Genomic DNA, 13,329 nt, shown 5'->3' with positions numbered 1-13,329 from the left:
CAGGCTTCCTCAGTCACCTGTGAGGGGACAGGGAGGGGCCTCTCCAGTGGGGGAACTGCCTCCGTTGTTTTCAGTTTCTCACCTGCATGGGGCTGAGGAGGCTTCCCCAAGCCCTTGGTTAATAGGGCAGTTGAGTGGTATCCAGATTCACAGGTGACCTTCAATGTGCACTTGAACCTTTTTCAACTTCAAGCGAAATATGAACTTAAGGACTTTGAAGAGTAGGCTCCACCTGTGCCTCACCCGAAACCTTATTATATGTGCTTCCAGCTCCTGCTCAGTATACGGGCTGAGGACAAGAGATTCATGGGAGGTGATCATGGAGGCTTTCCCATCCTGAGAGGACTGTGTACTTTCTGTCTTCATGGGAGTATTTGTCTCTCCCAGAGTGCCTAAAACAAGGTTGTCCACAAGCCTCAAGTGACAGACATTCACAGGGATCTCACTCTCACAGATCTGCTCTGCCTTCCTCTCTGTAAAGACTCCTGGTTCCTTGCTGTCTAGGCTCAACTCTATTTCTGATGCAGGTTTTGCTCTTGGATCCTTCACTGGAGGGTTGGCTGGGAACATGTACAGATCTTTTACGATCTTCCCCATACTCTGCCCTACCTCATGGCACAGGTCTGTCCCTGATAGGATTTGTGTTGGGCACTTGGACCTCATCTTTTGTACATCCTGGCTCGTTTTGCCTCGACCTGCAGAAGATCTTGAGGGCCCCTCCCTGCCCTGTGCCTGACATGGCCGTGGGTATTGATCCTGGGGCTGCATCAGTTTCTGAGATGCTTGGATTCTGCAGGGCAGGCCACTCTGTTGCTGCATGAACCTTTGGGAAATGTGGTGCTAAGTTTTTGGGCCCATATAATTAAAAGAAAAAAAAAAAAAAAACCCAGTTAAAAGCTTAGAAGCAGAATATAAAATATATAAAACTGTTTAGAGGAAGGAGCCTTTTCAAGCACAAGAATCTTTATCTCACGTGATTAACTTGGATCTTAATTTAAATGTCTGCTAAATTTATCACAAAGCAAAAGCATGCAGATATATTATTGTGAAAGGAAATTTCTTTACAAAGCATTTAACTAGTTCCTTCACAGTCTCAAGCCAAGTTAGACTGTATTTTAACATTTAAAAACCCCAAATTAATACATGGATTGGAATTAAGAAGATTATTTTGTCTAATGTATCAAAAGTGCCAATCATTATGTTAATAATTAACCTCAAGTTATATCCAGTCCTCCACTCCGAAAACACATACAGAGCATCTATTAGAAGCCAAGAATAGTAAGAAACTAATCACTTAAACTACGAATGTCACAGTTCATACCTAGGTTGGGATAACACCTTGTTTGAAATCTAAATAATACATATTAAATAAATGGGATATTATAAATAATATTGATGAAATGGTGTGAGAAATTTGAAATTTTCAGCAATGATTACTCTACCTGATTCAGATCCTTTCTCAGTCTTCAGTTCCATCTAGTGCTCTGAGAGTGAGTTCAAGTTGCTGCTTCATTTCAGCTTCTTTACTATATTGGTCTTCCTTTCTTCTTAACTGCTCCCTAATTTTTTCATATAACATGCCAGCATTTCTTCTATTCTCTTCTTCTTGCTTTAAGGTCAATCTGCAAAATTTATAGAGTCTTCTTAAAAAAAACATGAGACTATTCACTGCTGCAGTAACTTTCACTCCCTCTTCACAATGTTTAAAATAGTAAAATGATGGGAAATACAGTGAAGAACACTTAATAATGATCACTGTTTTCATGCAGAGGGTTAAGAATAAAACAGCATACATATTTTTTTCTGTCTTGAAAAAAATGGCTACTTCATACTTCTGTGGGTGGAAATGAAAAGTAATCTAAACTTTCTAAAGAATAGCTTAGAAATATGGATCAAAGACCGTTTCTAAACGTTCTCATACTTTAACCAAATAATACACTATTATTAAAGAAAATGAATTCAAAATAGTTAGAAATGTAGAAATGAATCTATAGAAAAGATGTTCCTTGTAGGATTAAACATAATACAGAAAAGTGAAAAACAAGCGAAAGTCAATCTCCTGAATCGTGAATGAGGTTTCCGTTATGGTGGACTCCTGTATGATCATGAAAATGATGATTTGGAAAAATATACATTAAGTCATTAGAAGCATTCACTGTTAAGAACTTACAGTATTTCCATGAATTTCACACTGCACAATACTAATGACGTATTCTCCCCTGTAAAATCCAAGAGGATAAGTTAAAAATTATAACACAGCTACGTCTCTGCAGTATTGAAGTAAATAACAGTTCATATATTGCTTTAAAACTAGGATGTGAAGTATCTCAAGCTGCCAAGCTCTCGTTGCCACTCCACTTTCTGATGCCCTAACTGTGATTCACTTTTTTCTCTCAGACACTTCTTTCTGTAGCTCATGAACCTTATTTTCCAGTTTTTTAATTTCTTCTGTAAGTAGTTCACAGTGGCTTTTTTAAAGTTCTATTTATCTTTCACACGAAAGAATTGCATCCCGAATTTTCAACAAGCTAACACAATCTGCAACAAGAAGAAAACACATAGAAACAAGAAACACACTGATGTGAGTAATTTTTGAGTATAAAGGACTGTGTCTTTCATGTCCACTCCTCCATACACTGAACAAATATTGAGTGTCTATCAAGTGGAAGACATTATTCTAAGCTCTCCAGATAAAACAGATGACCCTGGCTCTTGTTTAGCTTGCAGTCTAGTAGAAGAGAAAGAGAAATGAAATAATGACATATATATATATATATATATATAAAATTATAAATTCAGGTACAGTAAGAATGATCATAGGCTCAGCGTACACACTCACTTTCACTGTCTTTTAATACAAAACATATCTATAAGATGCACAGCACTGTAATATCCCTAGCTCTAGAGCAGTACTAGACAAGGTGAGCATGTATTACTACACTATACACAAACAGGCTTTGTACTGATATTTACACCACGGTCCTACCTTTATACCTCAAGCCAAGCGGTTCTACTTGCAATGTGGAAATCTTAGAGTAAAGACATCACCATCCTGGGAAGCACTTTCAGATGACTAAATTCAGTCATTCAGGTAGCTCATGTCATTAATCTGTGCTTTGACCTACATATAAACAATACTGTTTCACAATGTCCTTAAAATAGTTATAAAATACACTAACTGTACAAAGGTGATAAATAGCTCGTCATTAAATGAAAAACAGACACTTCTTAAAAGGACAGATTTTTATCAAAATGATAATTTGATCAATACTGTTTCTAAATTAAGTTCTCAAAGTGTATGTCTCTACAACATATGAAGATTTTCTGTTTTGACACTATTCCTTTTACAAAATATATTTTACTAGGATGATATTTTTTATAATTAACTTTTTTATTATACCTTATTCTATTCATTAGATGTTTTCTTTGCAGCCCTAAAATAACAAATGATTCTTTTCAGGCTAATATTAAATATTTAAAAATACAAACAATATCTAAACTTTGGCTTTTTACATAAAACCTTTGCACTGGGAAGTAATTTTTTACTAAAAGATTAAACAATGAATAAGAGTGGCATTAATGGACAAAGAAAATATATGAATAATGCTAATAAAGCATTGAATTTAGATGAAAGGAAAAGGAAAAATATAACATTACTTGTGTTATTTGATAGGAAGCAGTATACCAGGGTTTGCGGCAGTTGTCATTTTCAATAAGAACTACCTTTTATGGCAGTGAAACCTATCTTGGAGTATTCCTTAATTCCTTATAAGAAAGAAACCCATTTTTAAGAAAACCACAATAACCATGATATTAGTCTTCTGAGGACTTCCTATGCAACCGCTATGCATTATGATCAGCACTTGCCATATCTGAAGGCACTTTTGATCCTCACAGTGATTCTCGAAGACAGGTAATGCATGAGGTCCTCTACACGGGGAAAGATGGGGTACAGAGAGGCTGAGGACCGTGTCCAAGCCCACAGCAGGTCACCAACAGACTCAGAATTCAAACCCAGGAAGTCTGGCCTCAACACTGCGGCTCCAAAGCATGCTGAGAAAGTGAGATTTAAAGAAGTCTTTCTAAGTAATATCATAGCAAATGAATCTATATTATTATTCCATGCCTACCAATAGCTATAAATAATTAATGATTTCTGAATCTTAGCATATTTCTAAAAAAATCAAACATCTTTCCATGTAGGCAATATTGGAAATCTACTTGCAATAAAGACTTGCTTTTTGTAAAGAAATTCATCAATAGGCATTCATGTAACCATTCTGCTCTTTCTACATGCATCTGACATGCACTTATTGAGCACACAAGATGTGTTAACGGCACTCTTAGTATGGGAAGCATGGTTTTAGTAATTTAGAACTTTATGATCCAAAAATAATAATTAAGGAAAGATTGTCAATAGCTTTTTCTACTGAATATAAACAAAAATTCCCCTTTTCCCAGGAATCTGTAAACAACATGAAGTTAATATGATGTGATGTTTCAGAGTACCTTACAAAACCGTAGCTACTCACGATGATACGATCATCCAGAATCACCAAGGAATAATTAAATCCTATTCAGTATAGCCTAAGGGTTTGTATATTCATGATTCTATAATTTTTAAAAATCTATGTATGATAGAATTAATTGAAGCAATCATCTGCATATTCAATTACATAAGAATATTACACTTCAGAACCAATGAACAAGCCCTTACCACAAAACTATATATGAACAGAAGTATTGTGTACAATTAGTTTACTGTTAATAGCTTAAAGATAATGTCATACAATCAATAAGCTTTCTAACACTGGAAATGGAAACAAGATTCAACTCAATAAACACGTCCTCTGCTGGCTCATTTCTAGCAGCATATATACACTAAAAGCTCCCCTCTGAATATAAAATAGGAAACTCCCGTGAACTCCCTATTCCCCTTCAGTTACCATCCAGTTCTCCACTGCCTGTCCCAGGAAATAGCGCCTGTGCAGCTGTTTACGTGTATTTGCTACAGTTCAGCTGCCAAGGGGACGAGGCCCTGAAACGACTTCTGGCCAGAGGCCCTCGTCCTCACCTTACCCTTTTGCGGTTAGGTGAAAAGTAACTTGCCTTACCCGAAAATAGGAGAAACACCTGAACTCAAAACCCAATTTTGTCCCTGTTTGTTTGAATTAATTCATGTATATTAAATCTACCAAAAATGAATTAGGAGATGATTTTTAATGTTATAAATGCTGGCTTCCCTTAAAAATATTTCCTCTCACTATATCTTAAACAGGGAGTCCCTACAGCACATTTGAAAGCTTTTTTTTTTTTTTTAAAGGACTAATATCTGGAGAACAGACAAACTTTATATTATGAGGAGCCAAAATCTATTAACACCAATCAGAAAGAGAAACCAATTCCTAAATTAATGCAAATTATATACAATGATAATGTTATACATCAATACATATTATCTGCTTAAATTCAGTTATGTGTGTACTCAGTCCTGTCTGACTCTTTGCATCCCCTAGGACTGTAGCCTGCCCGGATCCTCTGTCCATGGGGACTCTCCAGCCAAGAACATGGAGTGGGTTGCCACAACCTCCTCCAGGAGATCTTTCCAACCCAGGGATTGAACCCAGGTTTCCCAACAATACTGGAGTGCGTATCCTAGCCTTTCCAACGGGGGAATTTCCTCACCCAGGAATTGAACTGGGGTCTCCTGCATTGCAGGTGGATTCTTTACCAGCTGAGCTACCTCGGAAGCCCCTACATTCAGTTATATTAAATCCTAACAGCCACTGATGAAAGTGGATAAAGCATTTTTAATAATATTTACGGATTTCCCACCTGGAAATGAAATAAGTTATAAAGTTATTATTTGTACCCTAACAACAAAGGTCCAATCTGGAAGGTTCAATACTTTTAATAGGCAGTTGGGCTGATTCTATGATCTACTCTGTTGCTGAATGCTCATCCCTAAGTCCATCCTAAAGGAGGTCAGTCCTGAGTGTTCATTGGAAGGACTGATGTTGAAGCAGAAACTAATACTTCGGCCACCTGATGCGAAGAGCTGACTCATTTGAAAAGACCCTGATGCTGGGAAAGACTGAAGGCGGGAGAAGAAGGGGCGACAGAGGATGGGATGGTTGGATGGCATCACTGACTCAATGAACCTGAGTTTAGGTAAACTCCGAGAATTGGTGATGGATGGGGAGGCCTGGTATGCTGCAGTCCACAGGGTCACAAAGAGTTGGACATGACTGAGCAACTGAACTGAACTGAACTGAAGTCAACTATGCTGAGATATCAGACAGAATGAATCTTTAGTCTTGGCATCAGTGACTGGCAATTTCAACAGAAAACCTTGACCACTGGCAATGATTTCTCTCTACACATATCTAGGTCAGGGACCATCATTGTCCTATTGTTCATAAATTCAACTCTTTAATCCTATGATTCGGTATTTGAATCTCACCTTCTTTCCCATGTAAAGAAATTATAAAAATGGAAGAAGTAAACAGTAGTCAGGAGAGCTTTTTGCCTCAATTCCAAAGACAAGCTATAAATTACAGTAGACTCTAACAATATTTTATGTTTTCTGGTTGAAGTGCTATAAAAACTTAAGTGATCATCTGTTGACTCTAAAAGTCTACTTTTGAAAGGTAATTTTATTTGCTATGAACTTTGTTGCAAACTGTATTATGTTGTTAAAGACTAGAAAATAGTATTAAACCAGAAATTTAAATTTACACTTTCACATACCTGTGAATGATTATTTTCGTCTCCATCAGATTTTTCTTGTTCTTCCTCTCATGTCATTTCTAAGTCTAGTTCTGCTGACAAATCTGTATGTTTTGTTAAAATTACCTAGAATATTTAGATAAAAATAGAATATTTAAAACATAGATTTAAAACATTGTATCAAATGACAGCTTATATCAATCTTTTTTTTTTCTTTTATTTTTATTAGTTGGAGGCTAATTACTTTACAATATTGTAGTGGTTTTTCCCATACAGTGACATGAATCAGACATGGATTTACATGTGGTCCCCATCCCAATCCCTCCTCCCAGCTTATATCAATCTTAATCTTCAGCTGAATTTTTACTTCTTTAAGAAATACTTCCAATGATCTAAAACTTCAAGAAACCTTTTGGGAGATACCAGAATTCATCAGGTTACAGGCACACAAACATCTCAAAGATTCATTCATAAATTCATCCAAACATCAGTGAACAAAACAATCAGAAACCAAACAAAATTTCGAAATACTGGACAGACACATAAAGCCACAATATCTTCTCTTCTCTACTTCATAACAACACACCAAGCTTCAGCTGCAACGTTATTCATTTACAAAATTCCTGTTACTGTTTTTCCCCTTTTCTCAATTCCTTAAATTGAAATACTTCTTGCCCAAGAAATTATTTTTCACTTTTTAAGACTCAGCCTGCTTTGTAAAGTTCTCCTTGATTATAGCTGCTTTTTCCCCAGATAAACAGGTATCTCTTTCCTAAAGTTCCGTAGGACTTTATAGATTTTTCAAGTGTATCTTCATCACCTGAATGTAAGTTATTTCTTCACATGTCTACCCTCTTGGCTCTTAGACTGCAGAGGACAAGCTCTTAAGAATCACCCAGGTATACAGAAGTCTTTAGTTCTTTTATTCAATAATTATTTGGGGGGTTCCTGCTCAGTACTAGACACTGGACTTTAAAGACAAATGTAGACAAAGGGGGTCAGGGATGACTTTTCGAGAGAGACTGCCTGAACGCAGACTTTGGCAGTTCACGGGAACAGCGGGCAGGAGAGGGAGCGCACGGAAGGCTGCAGCAAGACGGCGACAGAAGCGCACAGGAGAGGCTGAACATTTGTCCAGAGCGCAGGGACGGGTGAGGGGGCGCCAGCAGCGGCTCAGGATTCCAGAGCAAAGGACAGAAAGGGCGAGAGATGGAGAGTCAGGCACAAGTCAGACTATGAAAGCATCACGCGTCGCTGTAAGATGTCTACATATTAATGCAATTTGAGGAGTGGTTTATGGTCACATGTGCTTTTAAGACAGGTGACTCTAAACACTACAGGGGATGGAATCTCAAGGGCATACAAATAAATGGAGGGAGAAGAATCTGAAGGCATTAATAATGAAAAAAAAAGAAAAAAAAAAAAAGGTGAGGCAGGCCTATACTGGGGAATGGTTCCAGAAATATTTAGGATATAAAATGTTCTAGGTCGAGTACAGAATAAATCTATATGAAATTAATACATGTACAAATCCTGGGACCCTAAAGGAGTAGACTCTGCCAGTTATTCTATAAAAGGTAGCGACTGAGAAGAGACTGAGAATCTTCATGAACTGTCTGAAGTTGCTTCTATTTATTTGGTGGTTTTCCTATGTCACTTCTTCCAGTGTCGAAAGGATTCAGATAGGTGATTTATTTGAATTTGTGCTTCTTGGAACTACTAAGCTCACTGAGAAACAACAGCAAACAAGTCACTTGTAGAGATGTAAACACACACACACACACACACACACACACTTTGAGTTGATAGCTTGTAGTCACTATTCTAGGAGATAACTGAGAATCTTGTAAACGCAAAGATAACTTCTACAGGTGAGGAAAGAAAAGGAAAAAACAATAGGACTGAAAAAAGAACAGTGTATGATTTCTTACTATAGCCCTGATTGTATGACCAATTGAAGGCACTAAATAAATTGGTATTCATGGACAACACGTACTAGATGTGGTTACTCAATAGACTGGGCATCCTAGTAGAATAAGAATTGCTTGTCTATACACTGCTTTTAAATGATATAGCATTCCTTAAAACCAACATTCCTTCTGAACTATTAATTCATTACAAATAATAAAACAAGTCGATATATTAGACAGGTACAACTGAGGAGGTACTATGTAGCAATTTCCCATGCCTCCCATTGTCACTGGGAAAGCCATTTCTAAAATATATAATGTCATAGAAAACACAAGAAATATTTTAGCATTTGGCTTCAGAGGTGCTCCTGCAGTCATACTTAATATAATTTATAACTAATACTTATGAATTCAGAGCTATGCAAAAATATGGCTGCGAAGCCACATTTTGAGAAGGCAATCTCTAGATGTCTACCTAGGTCTCACAAGTAGATGCAAAATCCTAAATATAATCCTGCTACCCACTCTCAGGTATGCTACATGATAGACTAAATGAATTTACTTTCTCCTAACGCTCTTTGTCATGTATTGTCTTACTAGGGTCAGAGGAAGAATGCAAACACCTTTCTAAGAAATACTGTTTGGCTGCAGGTTGCATAAAAGGAGTCAGCACACAGTAGGTTTTGCCACAACATCTAATTTTGGAAATGTCAGTGCCCAGGTGGCCCAGGGCTGAGTGCTCTGGGCTTCTTCACTGCCTTGTTGCTTTCTCTGTGTTCTGGCAGCTGAGACTTGCACAGCTGATGGAGCATGTGATTCCCTACCAGAAACACCACTCCAATATTCACCTTTTCTTTATCTATTAAGGTTGTCAAGGGAGTGTGTAATTTCCTCGGTTCTGCCTTGTCACAGCAAAAATTTGAAGCAACAGACGTTAAACCTCTCGGCGCGTCACAGCTCTCTGAAAGTGTTATAGCTCCATGTCACAGCTCAGTTTTATTTGGAAAATACATCCTGGAGGTGTGAGGGCATGCAGACCCAAAAGACGCAAAGAGAAGAGAGGGAGAGACAGAGAGAGAGAGAGAGTCAGAGCCCATACGCATGGGGGAGACACACCCGGCCCTTTGGTTCCTCCTTTTGTAGGTTTTTTCCCTCCCCATGGGCTTGCCCCATGTAAATTGGGCTAGCCAGGAGTGCTGTTTGTTCTACCTGAGGTCCTCACTCCGGTCCTCGGACCTTCCTTTGTTCTATCTTTGTGGGCTCTACCCTTCCTTGTCTTTCAGCCACCGCCGTTCTGGACTCTTTTTTCCTATTCTAACTACCTAACAAGGTCATCTGTGCCAATTTTGTGGATGCTGACTGATTTTTGGTCATTGGTTGTGAAATCAACAGACACTGATCATCAACTTGCAAATGCCTGGCTCTTCGACAAGTCTCATTAGTGAGGCTCAAACTAGTAGAATCCCTATCTGAAAAATCTGAAAACAAAGTCTCCATTTATTAGAATGTGAGTAAGAATACAACTCTGACTACCTCCTACAAACTCTTATGTCAGAGAATCACTTCCACGTCCTCCTCTCCCCTCAAACTCACTACTCCTTCACCGCTTACTGTGTCTTACACGTCATTGCCATTTATGAAGAGATGCTAACTAGTGTGTCTCATTTTTTCTAATTTTTACTTTTCTAGTATGACTTACATCGATTCACTCAATCTGTTCCCTATTCTGTATTCCATAAGAACTTTATGAGTAATTTAATTGCCACAAAATTATTAGATTTTAAAAATCTTGCATGTTTCAAAATCAGTGGAGTGTTTATTGAAAATGACAACTCTAGCATTTAGGGAATGAACCCTATTCATCTGTTTTGTTTGAAAACTTAGTTTGGTTTGCTACATCATGCTAATGCTTCAAAGGATTTCTGTGAAACAACTGCCAAAAAATCAGCTATCTTAAATAAAAGAAAAAGAAAGTCAATGCCTTCCATATTCAAATTAATCTACTTCAAATAACACATATCAATACAACATATACCTTTGATGTCTGAGAGTTACTTAGAGTGGCTGGGATTTCCCCTACTTCTAGCACCACCACCCTTCTCCCCAACCCCCAGTATTCTCTGGAGCAACAATGATTTTTCTCTTTTCAATGTAAATACACTGAAGCCATCTAGAAGGAATTCTCTCAAGTGTTCTCATCAACTCCAAACTCACCTCCCTAAGGACTTACTTTCTTCTTTTCCTCCTTTCACTAGAATCTCTCTTCTCCAAAGGGTAATCTCTGGATCTGTGGTCTTAATTCTTCCCCCTTTACAGTCTTTCTATGGATCATCTCCACCACTTCTTTTTCCCTTTGCTTAGCAATGGTATCTTACACCTGTAATTGCTACTTCAACTCCTTGCTTCCCTCTGGCTATAAACACGCTCAGAAAGAAAAATAAAATAATGCTTTTTCTTGATCCTGTTATGTCCTGCACTATCCAATGCTCTTCTTCCAGATGTCTCTAAAGGCAAGTCTATACCCTTGCTACTCAGAGAGCTTGCTAGAAACACAGAATCTCAGACTTCCTGCTCAGCAAGTGCCCTTTCCACAAGGTCCCCAGGCAACTAATTCAAATGCGAGAAACTCTGGTCTATATATTTATACATAATTTAAATGTATTTAAATCTACTTATTAATATATTTAAATAAATATAAATAATTAAAAGTAATTAAATAAATATAAAATTAAAAATATATTTAAAATATATATAATATATATTTTATTTATATATATTTTGTTTTCCTTTTGGACATGGATCAGATGGAATCTTAGTTCCCTGACCACGGATCGTACCTGCACCCCCTGCATTGGAGAGTCTTAACCACACAGAGTCTTAACCATTGGACCAGACCACCAAGGAAGTCCAGGATCTCATGACTTAGCTCCTTAAATGGCAATCTCAATTTAATCTGTGGCTGACACCTGATAAGATACACTATTTCCCTCCTCGTCTTTTTCGTCACTAGACGTCCAACAGGTGATTTTCTCTGGCTATTAGAATATGTCAGCAGTCCCATTTTAATTCAACATTCTGTTAATGAGTTTTCTATCAAATCCAGTTCTTACCTTCTACTTGTCCATTTAATGTCTTTTTTCCTCTTTGGCCAGCAGCGCCAGATAAAGGATCCACATACTTCTGTGGAAGGCTCCCATAGATACTCTCTTAAAATTAATACTCAGTTGCCTGAAGATTTCCTAAACCCTTTCTAAGAAGATACCCTACTTTTAAAAACTGCCCTCATTTAACCCGGTAAGACAGGTTTTGCCAAGATCCCACAGCTGGTAAGTGTCAGAACCAGGATGCTGACTTCAGACACAGTGCTGGATCACCATGCAGCAGCCGCCTGCAACGAAGAGAGCAGGCCCTTCCTATCTCCTTCCATTGGTGCCACCTTCAAACAGGGCAGCCTTACTTTCTGTTTCTTCAAGTACGATTGCCATAAAGGTACTCTGCACATCCAAAATGCTTTGTATTATTAGCATAGAAGTGAAAGTCGCTCAGTTGAGTCCGAGTCTTTGCGGCCCCATGCACTATACAGTCAATGGAACTCTCCAGGCCAGAATACTGGAGTGGGTAGCCTTTCTTTCCCTTCTCCAGGGGATCTTTCCAACCCAGGAATCAAACCGGGGTCTCCTGCATTGCTGGCGGATTCTTTACCAACTGAGCCACCAGGGAAGCCCTTGTTAAAACATCACTAAAGCAAACTGCTGTTGTCATAAGCCCACATATTTATCACTACCCCCCATGCTTTTGTGTCTCTTGAAATGTTCCTTGCAGATCAACTAGACAATCCAAATGCAGTAATACTTTCAAGTTTCAAGAACTATCTTTTCAAGGCCGAAGAGGTAAAAAAACAAACAACCAAAAAAACCACAATTCAGCCTGTTTCTGACCCTCTCTAGCAGTTTTACACACACACATGCAGCAAAGAAACACACATGTGGCTGGCAGGCTGGGACTGACACAGACACTACACACTATTGTGAATAAAACATAACTAACGAGGGCCAACTGTACAGCACAGGGGACGCCACATTCTGTGACAGCCCGTATGGAAAAAAACGTTTCTAAAGAGAGCAGATACACATATAGACACATAACTGATTCACTTCGCCACACAGCCAACACTGAGACAATATTGTAAATCAACTCTACTCCAATAAACACCGAGGGGAGAACGGAAGGAAGAAACACAAACATGTGGCTACAGACTGACCTGGAACAATGCAGCAGTTTTTAGATAAATGTCACTTCAGAAGCCAAAGTGTTGGGTAGGAAAATCAGGATATTGTCATTATCCGCAAATTAAAAACAAAGAGGAGCCCGGCGGCAGCAGGGCCCAGACACTGGCCAAGCCCACCGCTGGCGCCTCGCACCTTTCTCCCGGCTCCCGCATGGCCCTCGCGGAAGGGGCCCGGGTTCCATGGCCAGCTGCCCGCCCCTCAGGCGAGGACGACCGCCCGCCCTCCTGGCTCACGCCGGCGCCCGTTTCCCAACGACAGGGCCCGGTTTCTGGCTCACACGCCCCCTGCGGTGCGGGCTGGGCTCGCCGCTCCCACGTTCCCAGCTCACGCTCCCGGCTCCCCGCCCCGCCAGGCTCGCCGCTCCCCCGCCGCCCTCGCCCCAGTGCGCCGGCGGCGCTCCC

General features: G+C 39.1%; 1 long non-coding RNA gene across 4 annotated transcripts; it reads right to left on the bottom strand.

Moving 5' to 3' along the window:
* Positions 1 to 921: 921 nt before the first annotated feature.
* Positions 922 to 13,327, bottom strand: LOC122429478. 4 transcript variants are annotated; one of them, XR_006266032.1, is made up of 4 exons: positions 11,750 to 13,327; positions 9,488 to 9,653; positions 6,751 to 6,855; positions 3,869 to 4,053 (listed from the first exon to the last, which is right to left on the bottom strand). It is a non-coding gene; the product is annotated as an uncharacterized LOC122429478 (long non-coding RNA). The 4 variants fall into 4 exon arrangements; XR_006266034.1 differs by having other exon boundaries at positions 6,751 to 6,833; XR_006266033.1 differs by lacking the exons at positions 3,869 to 4,053; positions 9,488 to 9,653 and adding an exon at positions 922 to 1,622.
* Positions 13,328 to 13,329: the final 2 nt, after the last annotated feature.

This window comes from Cervus canadensis, chromosome 28 (assembly GCF_019320065.1).
Source record: "Cervus canadensis isolate Bull #8, Minnesota chromosome 28, ASM1932006v1, whole genome shotgun sequence".
Classification (NCBI taxonomy): Eukaryota; Metazoa; Chordata; class Mammalia; order Artiodactyla; family Cervidae; genus Cervus; species Cervus canadensis.
Note: the sequence above shows the minus strand (reverse complement) of the source record. Positions and strands in the feature narration are given on the sequence as shown.